This window comes from Macaca mulatta, chromosome 1 (assembly GCF_049350105.2).
Source record: "Macaca mulatta isolate MMU2019108-1 chromosome 1, T2T-MMU8v2.0, whole genome shotgun sequence".
In the NCBI taxonomy this organism is placed as follows: domain Eukaryota; kingdom Metazoa; phylum Chordata; class Mammalia; order Primates; family Cercopithecidae; genus Macaca; species Macaca mulatta.
In genome coordinates, this window is record NC_133406.1 from 207,848,705 (window position 1) to 207,862,535 (window position 13,831).

The 13,831-nt window shown below is 49.0% G+C and overlaps 1 long non-coding RNA gene across 1 annotated transcript; it reads left to right on the forward strand.

Annotated features, from left to right (window-relative positions):
* Positions 1 to 698: 698 nt before the first annotated feature.
* Positions 699 to 13,405, forward strand: LOC114673131 (uncharacterized). The gene is made up of 2 exons (XR_003723759.2): positions 699 to 837; positions 13,203 to 13,405. It is a non-coding gene; the product is annotated as an uncharacterized LOC114673131 (long non-coding RNA).
* Positions 13,406 to 13,831: the final 426 nt, after the last annotated feature.

The window sequence follows — 13,831 nt, forward strand, 5'->3', positions numbered from 1 at the left end:
CCTCAAATTGCTGATGTCATGACCTTTGGCAGGGGCAGCCAGAGCCTCGTGCTGCCTTTGGCTGAGAGCCAGGTCAGAGGGGCTGAGCCAGAGTGGAGTGAGCAGCTGCATAGGTGGGCCCCTGGGGCCTCCAGACACCCTGGCTCAATGCCTGGACACTGTTCAAGGCTGCTGCAGCCAGAGCTGGGGACCAAGCACCAGGACCCCTGAGTTCCAGGCCCAACTTCATGGCTGATGTGCTGCGGGACCTTGGGCAAATCCCTACCCCTTCATTGGCCTCAGTTTCCTGGAAGGCAGTTGAATAAGATTGCTCCTGTCCGTGACCTTCCTCCCTCATATTATCTATGAGAGGCTGGACATTTGGGATACCACAAAGTAGTCCCTCCTGCATAGAACACAGGCCCCAGGTTATTTAGGATCTCTCCTTGGTACCAAACCCTGCTGGGCACTGGGGCCACAGAGAGGAGCTGAGCTGATCCCTGCCTTCAAGTAGCTCCCAGTTGGTTGTCAGGGGGTGATAGGAGTTGGGGGTAGGGGGCGGGTGGAGCGAGACAGACAGGAAAACGAGCCATCAACCCAGTGTGGTAAGTGCTGCACTGCATAGAGAGAAGGAAATGCTGCACTGCATACAGAGAAGGAAGTACTGCACTGCGTAGCGAGAAGGATGCCCAAGGAGCTGCAGGGCTCCATGGGGAGAGCAGCTGACTGCCTGCAATGTCCTGGATGGCTTCCCTATAGGAAGGACATGGAGCTACTGCATCTTCCAGGTAGAAAAGGAGATGTGCATTCCTATTGAGGGAACAACCTGCACAATGGTCTGGAGACAGAAAAGACCAGGTGCGTTGAGGAAAGGGTGAGCTCCGTGTTGCAGATGGTAGGGAGAGGGTGTGAGTGCAAGGAGATGGGGCTACAGGGCAGGTGGGAGGCAGCAGGGACTGGATTGAGTACCAAGTTCCTGAGCCACAGCTCAAGGCTACAAGGCTACAAGGAGCAGAGCCCACACACAGGCTTCACAGGCACTGGGGAGGGCCTTGAGCCTCTGGAGTCCCAGCTTGGTAACACTGTTCCTCCTGCTGTTTGCATTTCCCCGTGTCTCATACTTCCTCCCTTTCCTGGAGGCCAAAGGCCACCCTGTGCCTTCCTGTTCAGGGCACTCTGCCCCCTTCCAACCTCAGGTAAAGTTCTTCACAGGGTAGCCCATGCATTCCATATGCCTCATATTTGTGGGTCTCATCGTCTACCTTCTGGGTTTCTCCAGCAGCCTAGCGAGGCAGTCGAGACTGAAAGAACTTGCAGGTGATACAGAAACAGGGAGCACCTATGGGCCAGGCCCCATGTTGGCCTCTGGAGGACAGGTCAGACAAAATTCTTGCTGGGAGCCCTCAGTCTGGCTGGGAAGACAAATGCTAAAGATGTGATCATACCAATAAGCTGACCTCCCTGCACAGACAGGGAAGGTATCCCTGAGTTTGAACATGAGGTTCTAGAGGACCGGCTTCCTGAAGCAGCACAGAAAGAGTGTTATCAAGTACGAGATGACTTGTTTCAGGTCATCTGGCCAGTGTAAGGGAGGTCTGAGGCCAAAACTCTGATCTGTCTGACTCAAGGCCCACTAATTTGCAGTTCCCTCCCACTGGTATTTTTCTCCCATTATTCAAATGTCAACAGCAAGGAATTTTCATATCTTTAATATTGCTGGATCCTCTGTGAGATAGGGCCCACTCTCCCTAGTCAGAGGCATACAGACCTGGGAAGTCTAAGTGATTCATCCGTGGTTACAACAAGGTCAGAACTAGGATGAGAACACACATCTCTGGGCTCTAGGATAACCTGGTGAGATCATGGAGGAAAATTGTTGCTGTCTTTCCCAGCCTTGCCCTGAGCCAGGCTACCCCTGAATGACAGACACATGTTCCCAGTTGTTTCCCAGGGACTTTCCTGGAAAACAACTTCCTGGAGGAATACCATAGTGGCCTGAGAGATATGTTCGACTTGAGAGCAACCCTGTTCTGATCCGGAGGGTGCCCAGGGTCCCCAGAGCTCACAGCAGACATTCAGAGCAAATTATGGTATTTCTGCACTTGAGATTGCAAACAGAACTGCTTTTGGATGAAATGGAGCATGAGCCCCATTCCAGGCAAGCAGTGCAGGCCCCTCTAATCTCTCTAAGGGATGTGGGTGCCACCATCAGAGACCTGTAAGCTATAGGAAGCTCCAAGCCCTTCAACACTGCATCCTGAAGCCCTGAAGTGGGAGGGGGTATCTTTGGGCCCTAAGAGGGTCTTGATCCCATTCAAGAGCTTTTGTGGTACTGGGAGGGCCTCTAAGCCCTTAAGGAAAAGACTTGGGTTCTGGTGACGAGTTTTTAGAGGACCTGGGAGGGGGTTCTAACAATAACAGATCACTCGTCAGCAAGCTGGGAGCAGTTGAAGTGTTTGAATATATTTAGGGTCATGTATTTGCCATGTCTATAGTTTCTTCAGTCCCTTTCATTCCCAGAGCACTCACACTTTGATTATATTATACATTCCACTTTGACCCTCAGAGCTGCCTTTTATGGAGCTAAAAACAATTCAAGAGATGGAAGATAGAAATGAAAATTGCAGGCTGGGCGCGGTGGCTCAAGCCTGTAATCCCAGCACTTTGGGAGGCCGAGACGGGCGGATCACGAGGTCAGGAGATCAAGACCATCCTGGCTAACACGGTGAAACCCCGTCTCTACTAAAAAATACAAAAAACTAGCCGGGCGCGGTGGCGGGCGCCTGTAGTCCCAACTACTCGGGAGGCTGAGGCAGGAGAATGGCGTGAACCCAGGAGGCGGAGCTTGCAGTGAGCTGAGATCCGGCCACTGCACTCCAGCCTGGGCGACAGAGCAAGACTCCGTCTCAAAAAAAAAAAAGAAATGAAAATTGCAGGCTGGGCACGGTGGCTCACGCTTGTAATCTCAGCACTTTGAGAGGCCAGAGCAGGAGGATTGCTTGAGCCCAAGAGATCAAGACCAGCCTGGGCAGCATAGTGGGACCTTATCTCTACAAAAAAGTAAAAAATCAGCCAGGTGTGGTGGCATATACCTGTAGTCCTAGCTACTTGAGAGGCTGAGGTGGGAGGATTGCTTGAGCCCTGAAAGTCAAGGTTGCAATGAGCCGAGATTGTGCCACTGCACTCCAGCCTGGGTGACAGAGCAAGACCCTGCCTCAAAAAAATAAAAAAGAAGGCCGGCTGCGGTGGTTCACACCTGTAATCCCAGCACTTTGGGGGGCCAAGGTGGGTGGATCACTTGAGGTCAGGAGTTTGAGACCAGCCTGGCCAACATGGTGAAATGCCATCTCTACTAAAAATACAAAAATTAGCCAGGTGTGGGGGTGCATGCCTGTAATCCCAGCTACTTGGGAGGCTGAGGCAGGAGAATCGCTTGAACCTGGGACACAGAAGTTGCAGTGAGCCAAGATCGCGCCACTGCTCTCCAGCCCGGGTGACAGAGCAAGACCCTGTCCCAAAAAAAAAAAGAAGGAAAAGGAGGAAGAAATGAAGAGTAGAAGGAAGAAGGAAGGAAGGGAGGCAGGAAGGGAAGAAGAAGAAAGAGGAGGAAGAGAGAAGAAAAGGAAAAGAAGAAATGAGTGCTGCCTAAGGCCCCACAGAGAGATACACATCTGAAATCAGATCCAGCCCTTTCCTACCTACCCTAGACCTGACTCTTTCCTGTCGCCTCCATCTGCCCTTGCACCGTCCGCCAACCTGCAGGTCCCAACCTCCTGCTGAACTGGAAACCTTAGATACCAAAGAAGTAACCCCCACTCCCCACTGGACATCTCCTTTCTGAAAAAGCCCTGGCCAGGAAGGCCTGGGGGCTTTAATCTTGGCTCTGTCTCCTTCCCAGAGTTGCAGTGAGTTTCAGTGAGATCAAGGATCTTAAAAGTGCTCCAGAAACTGAAAAATGTTGAAAGAACACGAGGAAGGGGAAACTACCACTCTATTGTTTTATATAGAGATGAGTGATTTGGACCCAGGCCTTCCAAGGGGTCACAGTTTGGAGGGAGGCAGACATACAGACCCCAAGCCCCAATGTGACATGGATAATGCAATAGCCAAAGGATGTGCCAGGCATTGTGAGGGCACAGACAACTCCTAGGGGAGTCAGGGAAAGCCTTGAGAAGAACACACATTGGAGATGCGTCCTGAGGACATGTGAAAGTTTACCAGGTAGACGAAAGAGTATGTGTATTTCAAGGGAGGGAACAGCTTGTACAAAGTCATGGAGGCTGGAAAGGGAATGGTGTCCAGTGAGAGTGTCTAGTCAGTGATGGACAAAATCAGTTTTGGCAACGTGGGCCAGGGCAGAGCAGAGCATGGCCTTGAAATACTTGCAAAGAAGATTTAGAGTTCTTTTCGGTAAATAATGGTAATTATTCTTAAAAAAAAAAAAAAAAAAAGTCTCGCTCTGTTGCCCAGGCTGGAGTGCAGTGGTCTAATCTCGGCTCACTGCAATCTCTGCCTCCCAGGTTCAAGCGATTCTTCTGCCTCAGCCTCCTGAGTAGCTGGGATTACATGCGGGTACTACCACACCCAGCTAATTTTTGTATTTTTAGTAGAAATGGGGTTTCACCATGTTAGTCAGGCTGGTCTTGAACTCCTGACCTTGTGATCTGCCCGCCTCAGCCTCCCAAAGTGCTGGGATTACAGGCATGAGCCACCGCACCCGGCCAATAATGGGAATTCTAAAGCAGGGAAGTGGTCCTTGTGCTAGAAATTATTATATTTTTTACAGATTTCAAAACAGAGACTCAGAAGGAGCAGCAAATTGCCCAAGGCCTCTCTACCAGTCAGGGAAACAGAGCCAATAGGCTCTATATATATCACGCTGGGCCAGCAAGTCCCAAGATCTGCAGAGTGAGTCTGCAAGCTAGAGACCCAGGAGAGTGGTTTAGTTCCAGTCCAAGTCCAAAGTTATCTGGGTATCCCATGGTGCAGTCGAACTGACACCATCAAATTGTGAAATGGCTAAAACTACAGCTAAAAAGTGGCATAGCTGGGGCTCAAACCCCATTCTATCTGACTAGAAAACCCTTTGCTGCAGAAGCCACTGGGCAGAGACCCAGGCCTCTTCTGTCCTAGCCTGGACTCCAGGGTTGTGCCAGCTAGAGAGAAGCAGCCAGTCACCACACCAGCCAGGTTAGGCTATGGGCCTGTCAGATAACCCAGCAGGGCTTGAGGAAGGAGCTAACCAGGGGTCTCTGTTTTAGGTGGAACTCCACAAAAGGCTTTACACCTTCTTGGGAGGACAGGTGAGGGCAAGGAGGTTGGGGCTTCAAAGGAGCTGCCCTGCAGAATCTCTTTTCACTTTTCCTGTTCAAAACACCTTAGTGCTCATGACCCCATTTCACCTCAGCAACTGTGAGAGTGGGGCGGGGGAAAATACCCATTGGACAGATGGAGAAACCAAGATGCAGAGAGGTGAAGGTGAAGTGACTTGCCCAAGGTCACGGCTGAGAAGCAGAATCACAGGGCCCAGGACCCTGGAAGCTCACATTCTTCCTGTTCTACAGAGAAAGGAGGAGAGACCTAAAGAGGAATGTCCTAGCCAAGCACGGTGGCTCATGCCTGTTAATCCCAGCACTTTGGGAGGCTGAGGTGGGCAGATCACTTGAGTCCAGGAGTTCAAGACCAGCCTGGTCAATAGGGCAAAACTCCATCTCTACAAAAACAAAAATTGCCAGACGTGGTGGCGCATGCATGTGGTCCCAGCTACTCAGGAAGCACAGGTTGGAGGATCGCTTGAGCCCGGGAGATGGAGGCTATAGTGAGCTATGATCGTGCCACTGTACTTCAGCCTGGATGACAGAGCGAGACCTTGTCTCAAACAAACAACCACCACGAAAAAGAAATGTCCCCATTCTGCTGATGAGGAAGTGGAAACACAGAAGGTTGGGTCTCCTTCGAGCTGCTCAGTGAAAAGTGATCAAGCCCTCAATTGTCCCGGGTGTTTTCTTCATTCCTCCGCAGCACTTGGCCTTTCTACTGTCCAACAGCCCAGAGTTTACAAAATACTTGGCATGGCCACAGTATCTTGGGTTCAAGGTTATGCCACTGCCAAACCAGATACAACTTCATCACATCCAGTACCAAGGTCCAAAGAGGGGAAAGGACATCCCATGTCACCAGCAAATCAGGAGCTAACTCCAAAGGCTGTTTTCCTGGCCCATCCCTTACAGTAGTGGAATAGAGACTTGGCTGGTGGGACCAGCCTCCAGATGACCCTAGTAATTGCTTGCAGGGAGGGAGGTTCTGAGGTCTAGAAATGGCAAGTGGTCTGAGGTTTCACGTTAAAACCTGTTTCTGCTCTAGCCCAGCAGTCGGTGAACACCAGGTACTTTCTGATGGTGATTGAGGTTGGTGCAGGGCTGCATTATCTGCTCCACATCCCACCATGAGAACACACCAGGAGTGGGGGCTTTCCACCCAGATCCCCAAGAAGTTGCTCCATCATTCTGTCTCACCACAACCATTTCCTTCTCTAAAAACTCCCTTCCCTGCAAGCCCTGAGACCAGCCAGGCTCTCACCACAGAGTACATGCAGACTTGCTTCTTCAGCTGTGGCCACACCAGGCTCAGGAATGTCCCAGGAGGCCCTACCATCTCTGCTGCTGCCACAAGCTGAGGGCGTGTCGGGGACTAGCCTCAGTAAGGTTGGGCCTGGAGCTACCGCCTCTCTCAGAGTAAGAGTAATGCTCCCAACCCCTGCAAAGCAGTTTACATCCAACAGCTCACTTAATCCTCACAGCTGTTTTGTGGGGATGGAAATAGTCATTATCAATGGCCATTTTACAGAAAAGGAAACTGAAGACAGGGAAGTAACTTAGGGTGACACAGCTTTTCAGCCTGACTCTGAGCTGTCTGCTTCTCTTAAGCGGCTGCTCAGTGGACTCAAAAACGGTATTGAGTATCAGGTTTTGGTTTTTGTTTTGCTATCAGAAAAATTTTTGAAGATGTCTGGCAAATAGGTAAGACTTCTAATGATGCCAAAGCAGAAAGAGTCCCCCAGGATGGGGAAACTGAGGCAGCGGGGAGGAGACATGTCTTAGCTAAAGTTGCACAGCAGGTGAACTGGCTGGTGCTGGACCTGGCGGCAGGAAGTACCCGCTGAGCTTGGACCTGGATTCATAGGCCGGCCAGCCAGGCTGCCACCCTTTATCCCTAAGGCCTCTGTTTCTCTGCTCTGTAGGCCAGGCCCTCCTGGAGGTCACGCCTCAGTCATCACTGATGGGGTGACAGACTGTGGGAGCCGGAGTGTGGCTGCAGTAGGAAATGATCTTGGTTGCATCAGTACTCGGGTTCCAGCCCCGCCTAGTTAGGCAAGGGCACCCCCCACCTTTGCTACAAGTTTCCCACCACTCCAGCCCCACCCTGCCCCCTCCCTTCACCCCTGACCCAGGATGGCTCTGCCCCTAGCGACGCTCTCGCTATGAGGGGCAGAGCCTCTCATCCCAGCCTGTGCCAGGCAGAAGCCCTGATCCCACACGTGGCAGGACCCACCTTGGGATGTGGAGGATTCTGTCTCTAGGAGAAAGAGGATTCTGCTGGTGGATGACACCTGCTATTACTGACTCATTCATGCATTCAGTCTCTTCTAAGTTTATTCATTCAATCAACAGTTTTTTGTTTTTTTATTTTTTTTTGAGACCGAGTCACTGTCTGTCGCTAGGCTGGAGTGCAGTGGCACGATCCTGGCTCACTGCAACCTCTGACTCCCTGGTTCAAGTGATTCTCCTGCCTCATCCTCCCAGGTAGCTAGGATTACAGGCATATGCCACCACGTCCAGCTAATTTTTGTATTTTTAGTAGAGCCAGGGTTTCACCATGTTGGCCAGAATGGTCTCGATCTGACCTCATGATTCGCCCACCTCGGCCTCCCATCAACACGTTCCTTTTGTTTGTTTTTTGAGATGGAGTCTGGGAGGTGGAGGATTCTATCCTTAGGAGAAAGAGGATTCTGCTGGTGGATGATATCTGCTGTTACTGACTCATTCGTGCATTCAATCTCTTCTAAGTTTATTCATTCCTTCAACGCATTCTTTTTGTTTGTTTTTTGAGATGGAGTCTGGCTCTCTTGCCCAGGTTGGAGTGCAGTGGCATTATCTCGGCTCACTGCAGCCTCCACCTCGTGGGTTCAAGCGATTCTCCTGCCTCAGCCTCCTGAGTAGCTGGAATTACAGACACGTACCACCACGCCCAGCTAATTTTTTTTTCTTTTTTCTTTTTTTTTTGTGTATTTTTAGTAGAGGTAGGGTTTCGCTATGTTGGCCAGGCTGGTCTCAAATGCCTGACCTCAGGTGATCCACCCACTTCAGCCTCCTAAAGTGCTGGGATTACAGGCACGAGTCACAACACCCGGCCTCCATCGCAAATTCTTATCCAGCCCCTTCTAACCTGAGAGCCACACTGGGTCATGCCTTCTGCTGGACCCTGGGACCACAGAAATGAATAAGGTGGACATGGTCCTGCCCTGGAGGAGCTTAGAGGGTAGAGGGGCACTGTGTCATGTGTCTGATACTATAACACAAAGATAGACATGGGACAGCAGCAAGACAGAGAGGGAGTGTGATGTATGGGAGCAGCAAGGCAGGGAAAGATACAAAGGAGGACAGCATCTGCCTTGGAGGAAGAAGGGAGCAGTAGTTGGCCAGATGAAGAGTTAATAGTAGCAACCCCAATACAAACTCTGCAGGCATTTACTGTGTGCCAGAAGCTTTATTCTCATTAATTTCTTTTTCCTTTTTCTTTTTTTTTTTTTTGAGATAACTCTCACTCTGTCACCCAGGCTGGAGTGCAGTGGCACGGCCTCCACTCAATGCATCCTCCGCCTCCCAAGTTCAAGTGATTCTCCTGCCTCAGCCTCCCGAGTAGCTGGGATTACAGGCATGCGCCCCCATGCCCAGCTAATTTTTGTATTTTTAGTAGAGACAGGGTTTCACCGTGTTGGCCAGGCTGGTCTCGAACTCCTGACCTCAGCTGATCCTCTCACCTCAGCCTCCCAAAGTGCTGGGATTACAGACATGAGCCACCTCACCTGGCCCTCATTAATTTCCATCTTTACAACAAACCTGGGAAGCAGATATTATCAGCCCCTTTTTACAGATGAGGAAATTGAGGCTCCAAGAGGTTAAATGAATTTCCAAAGTGGTATAACTCAAAAGCACAAAAGCCAGAATTTGAACCAGGTTTGTCTGTCTCCAAATTCAGTGTTAAATTTAGACCTAGAGTTAAGTTAAAAAATACAGGATGGTAACTGCAAAGGACTGGAGGCTATATCCAAAAGATTAACAATGGTAGTCTCTGGGGGGATGAGTTTACATTGTTATGCATTGATGTACATTTGAATTATGAGACAAGAGATGTCCACATATGCTGGAATTCACAATGATTCCTATGGTACATTAGTTTCATTTTCTCTGATTCTTTTCTTTGCCCCAGAAATGGAAATTGCCTAAGTGGGTGTTTTGTTTTTTTTTTTCTTGAATACAAAAATACAGGATCCTTTTTTTGAAAGTCAGATGTCAATTTTAGGATGACCATTACCAGTGAGATTTTTTTCCCCTTTGTGTTTTCCTAACTTACTATATCAAGTATGTCTTTCATAATTTGAAAGTAATGTTATTTTTAAGAAATGAATTGCACACATCAAGGACTGGAGTGACCCAGCCGACGCAAGTGCCTGCAGTTCCTGAGAAGAAGGCTTGGGGGTTTTGGGTGACCTCAAACCAGAGTGAGTCAGCGGGGTGAAGTGGCTGCCAAAACACCAGGCAAGCAAGTAGAAACACGGTCCCAGATTTGAGAAGGAAACCTCCCCTGCTCCTCAGGGCTGATCAAGCTTCATTTGAGGCTCAGACGTACAGGGGAGCTACCCTAAAGCTGAAGAGAGACCTAAGCACAGCTGAGGGACCTTGGAGAAGAGGCCTTTAGGGGAAGGTCTTTACAGTGCATACGCAGTTGGCATGCCTGTATGAACAGGCTTGACCAGGGGGTTTACCCTGCCCAGATAAATAGTGAGCTACCTATTACTGGAAGTACGCAAGGAAAGACCAGAAGACTACCTTATATTAAAGGGCAGCTGTGTGGGTGATAGACTGCATTAGCAGACAACCCAAATATTAAGACAGACAGCGTTTGTAGGACATGAGGGGGAAAAGATAACCAACTTAACATCTCAGAGGGAATATGCTAGAACTGTCAGTAGTAAGCAATAGTGGTGACAGAATCATTTGTTGAGTACCAATTGGGTACTAGGTGTATTACATAGATATCAGTGGTTTTCAAACTTGAACTACACCAGAATTTCCTGGAGGGTGTGTTGTAACACAGATTGCTGGGCCCCATGCCCAGGGTTTCTGATTCAGTATGTCAGAAGTGGGGCTACTTCACAGGTGACGTTAATGCAGCTGGTCTGGAGACTACACTTTGATATACATGATCTTATTTATTTGTCACACCCACCTTATAATGGAGGTTCTGTTATCTCTATTTTCCAGGTCAAAAAAAAAAATGAAACAAAAACATCATCTGAGGCTTCTCAGAGTTAAAATTACTATTTATAGCTAGTAAGTGGTAGAACCAAGATCTTTGAATCCAGATTTTTTTTTAAGCAGGCTTAATTCATTTTATTTTTTCTTGTGTAAAAACTCTGTTGACCAGGGGCAGTGATTCACACCTGTAATCTTAGCACTTTGGGAGGCCGAGGCATACGGATCACTTGAGCCCAGGAATTCCAGACCAGCCTGGATACCATGGCAAACCCTGTCTCTACAAAAAACACACAAAAAATTAGCTGGGGACGGTGGTGCATGCTTGTAGTCCCAGCTACTAGGGTTGGGGAGTGGCTGAGGCAGGAGGATTGCTTGAGCCCTGGAGGTCATGCCACTGCACTCCAGCCCGGGCAACCCTGTCTCAAAAAACAAAACAAAACTCTATCTTGTATACATAGCTGGAACCTGGGTCCTCCGCACAGAGACTCTGGTCTGGATCTTGATGAGATGGTCAGTGAACTCCTGATAGGGAGACTTGATGAATATGGTGTCTCTCCAGAGGTTGGGGGTCAGATAGCTATAATTCTTGGAGATGGCATCAAAGGTGGCCTTGGTGAAGTTGCCCAGGTGGCAGTGCAGCTTTGGGTTATGCTATGCCCATGATTTCTCAGCTCTTTTTTTTTTTTTTTTTTTTTTTTTGAGATGGAGTCTCTGTTGCCCAGGCTGTAGTGCAGTGGCGCCATCTTGGCTCACTGCAACTTCTGCCTCCCAGGTAGCTGGGACTACAGGCGCATGCCACCACACCCAGCTAATTTGTTTTATTTTTAGTAGAGACAGGGTTTCACTATGTCGGCCAGGCTGGTCTCAACCTCCTGACCTTGTGATCTGCCCGCCTCGGCCTCCCAAAGTGCTGGGATTACAGGCATGAGCCACCGTGTCCAGCCGATTTCTCAGCTCTTAACAGCTCCAGGGTGCTCATATTGTGGGCTCTCTGCTGGGGCAGTACTTTTTCTTTCTGTTACGATGGAATACACCTGGCTGAGATGGAGCACTGGTCAATACTAGCCATCAGCAGCATCTTGGGCACAGAGACCAAGGTGACGCCATTGCCTCAGTGGAGCAGGGATAAGGCGCACCAGCACAGAGCCACGGCAGCCTTGCAAGGGATGGTGTGGGGGCTAACTGATCTTATTCCCCCAGTGGCTTCTCTGCACAGGGACAATGGAGAGCCTGACCAGGGTCATGGCCCCTCGGATGGCAGTGGCTACCTCCTCAGAGCACTTAACACCCAGACCAATGTGGCCACTGTAGTTCCCATTGGCAACACACACCTTGAGCCTGGTGTGCTGGTCAGTGCAGGTCTGTTTTTACACAGGCGTGGTCTTCAAAACCTCATCCTTGAAAGATGCCCCCAGGAAAATGTCAATGATCTCAGACTCCTCGATGGGCAGGGAGAAGAGCTAGATCTCCTCCAGGGACTTGATCTTCATGTCCCTGACCAGGTAGCCCAACTTGGTGACAGGCATCCATTCCTTGTCTTCACCCTTGCCTCTGCAAGCTCCATGGCCCAGACCCTGACCCCAACTACTACCCCAAGGCCCCATCGCCACTGCCAAAGCCTCCATGGAAACCACTATGACCTCCCATTCCTGGGCCCCCAGGGTGTCTGAGTCAACTCTCTGCACCAGTCGTCTGCCATTAGGTGTTTTCTCAGGGAAGAAGTTGAACCCAGATCTTTCTGACTCTGAAGTTCATGTTTAACTAAAACAGTTGGTTCCTTTTCTCAATTAATAAATAGAAATAAAGATTCTAGGCAGGGCACAGTGGCTCATGCCTGTAATCCCAGCACTTTGGGAGGCCAAGGTGGGCGGATCATCTGAGGTCAGGAGTTCAAGACCAACCCATCCAACATGGTAAAACCCTGTCTTTACTAAAAATACAAAAAATTAGCCAGTCGTGTAGTCCCAGCTACTCGGGAGGCTGAGGCAGGAGAATCACTTGAACCTGGGAGGTGGAGGTTGCAGTGAGCTGAGATCACGCCACTGCGCTCCAGCCTGGGCAACAGAGTTAGACTCTGTCTCTAGAAAAAAAAAAAAAAAAAAAAAAAAGATTTAAATTGTTTAATAACAATAACACATGCAAGTTATTTCTTCAAGATATAAGAACAGAAATTTTGATACCTGGAAGAGGTTGGAGCAGGAGTGACCAGTATCCAGGGAAAGAGAAACAGCAATGCCCTGAGTGTTGGGGAGCTTAGTGATTCAGCTCCTCCCCCGTATGTTGGGAGAGCTTTGGGTTATGCTATGCCCATGATTGCTCAGCTCTTACAGCTCCAGGGTACTCAGGTTGTGGGCTCTCTGCTGGGGCAGTACTTTTTCTTTCTGTTACGATGCAATTCACCAAACATGTATTGAGCATCTTGCTCAACAAAGCAAAATATGATATCCTGCGGTAGGCTGAGTAATGACCACCTAAAGATATCAGGTCCTAATCCCCAGAACCTGTGAAGGTTACCTCGGATGGTAAAGAGATTTTGCAGATATGGTTACATTAAGGATCTTAAAATGGAGAGATCATCCTGGATGATTATCCTAGTGGGCCTGATGTAATCACAAGGGTCCTTATAAGAGAGAAGATAATGTATGAAGATAGAACAAAGAGAGATTTAAAGATGCTGTGTTGCAGGCTTTGAAGATGGAAGAGGGGACCACCAGCCAAGGAGTGCAGCCCAAGAAGCTGGAAAAGTTATGAAAACCAATTCTCCCCTAGAGCCTCCAGAAGGAATGCAGCCCTGCTGACACTTTGATTTTAGCCTCCATAAGACCCGTTTTGGACTTCTGACTTCCAGAACTGTAAGACAATAAAATCGTCTTGTTTTAAGCCACAAATTTGTGGTAATTTGTGAAACTGATACAGATGTAATTGCCAAAAATATTATAGAAAACTGGCTCCAGTTTTCACATAGTGTAGAGTGAATAAACACATACAAATCCACATTCACCTTCACTCTGCCTCTGGCCTGGTGTACTTGGAGGAACAGGTGCACAGTGGTGCCTATGTGCCTTCTTGTCTTGAAGAGTGAGAGCACCTGTAGCCACCTAGACCCACACAAACCACTCTGGTCTTATTTTCACAAGTAAGCATGTTTGAGTTGTTCCTTCAGTAAACATTTACTGAGTACCTGCTTTGTGTCCAGCATGATGCTAGGTGTGGCTACAGTGAGATGAGCCAAACAAGTTATCATGGGACTTTGGGTCTGTGGAGAGATGTGTGTGTAGAAATTCAATACTCTTTCATATTTATAATCATAATGG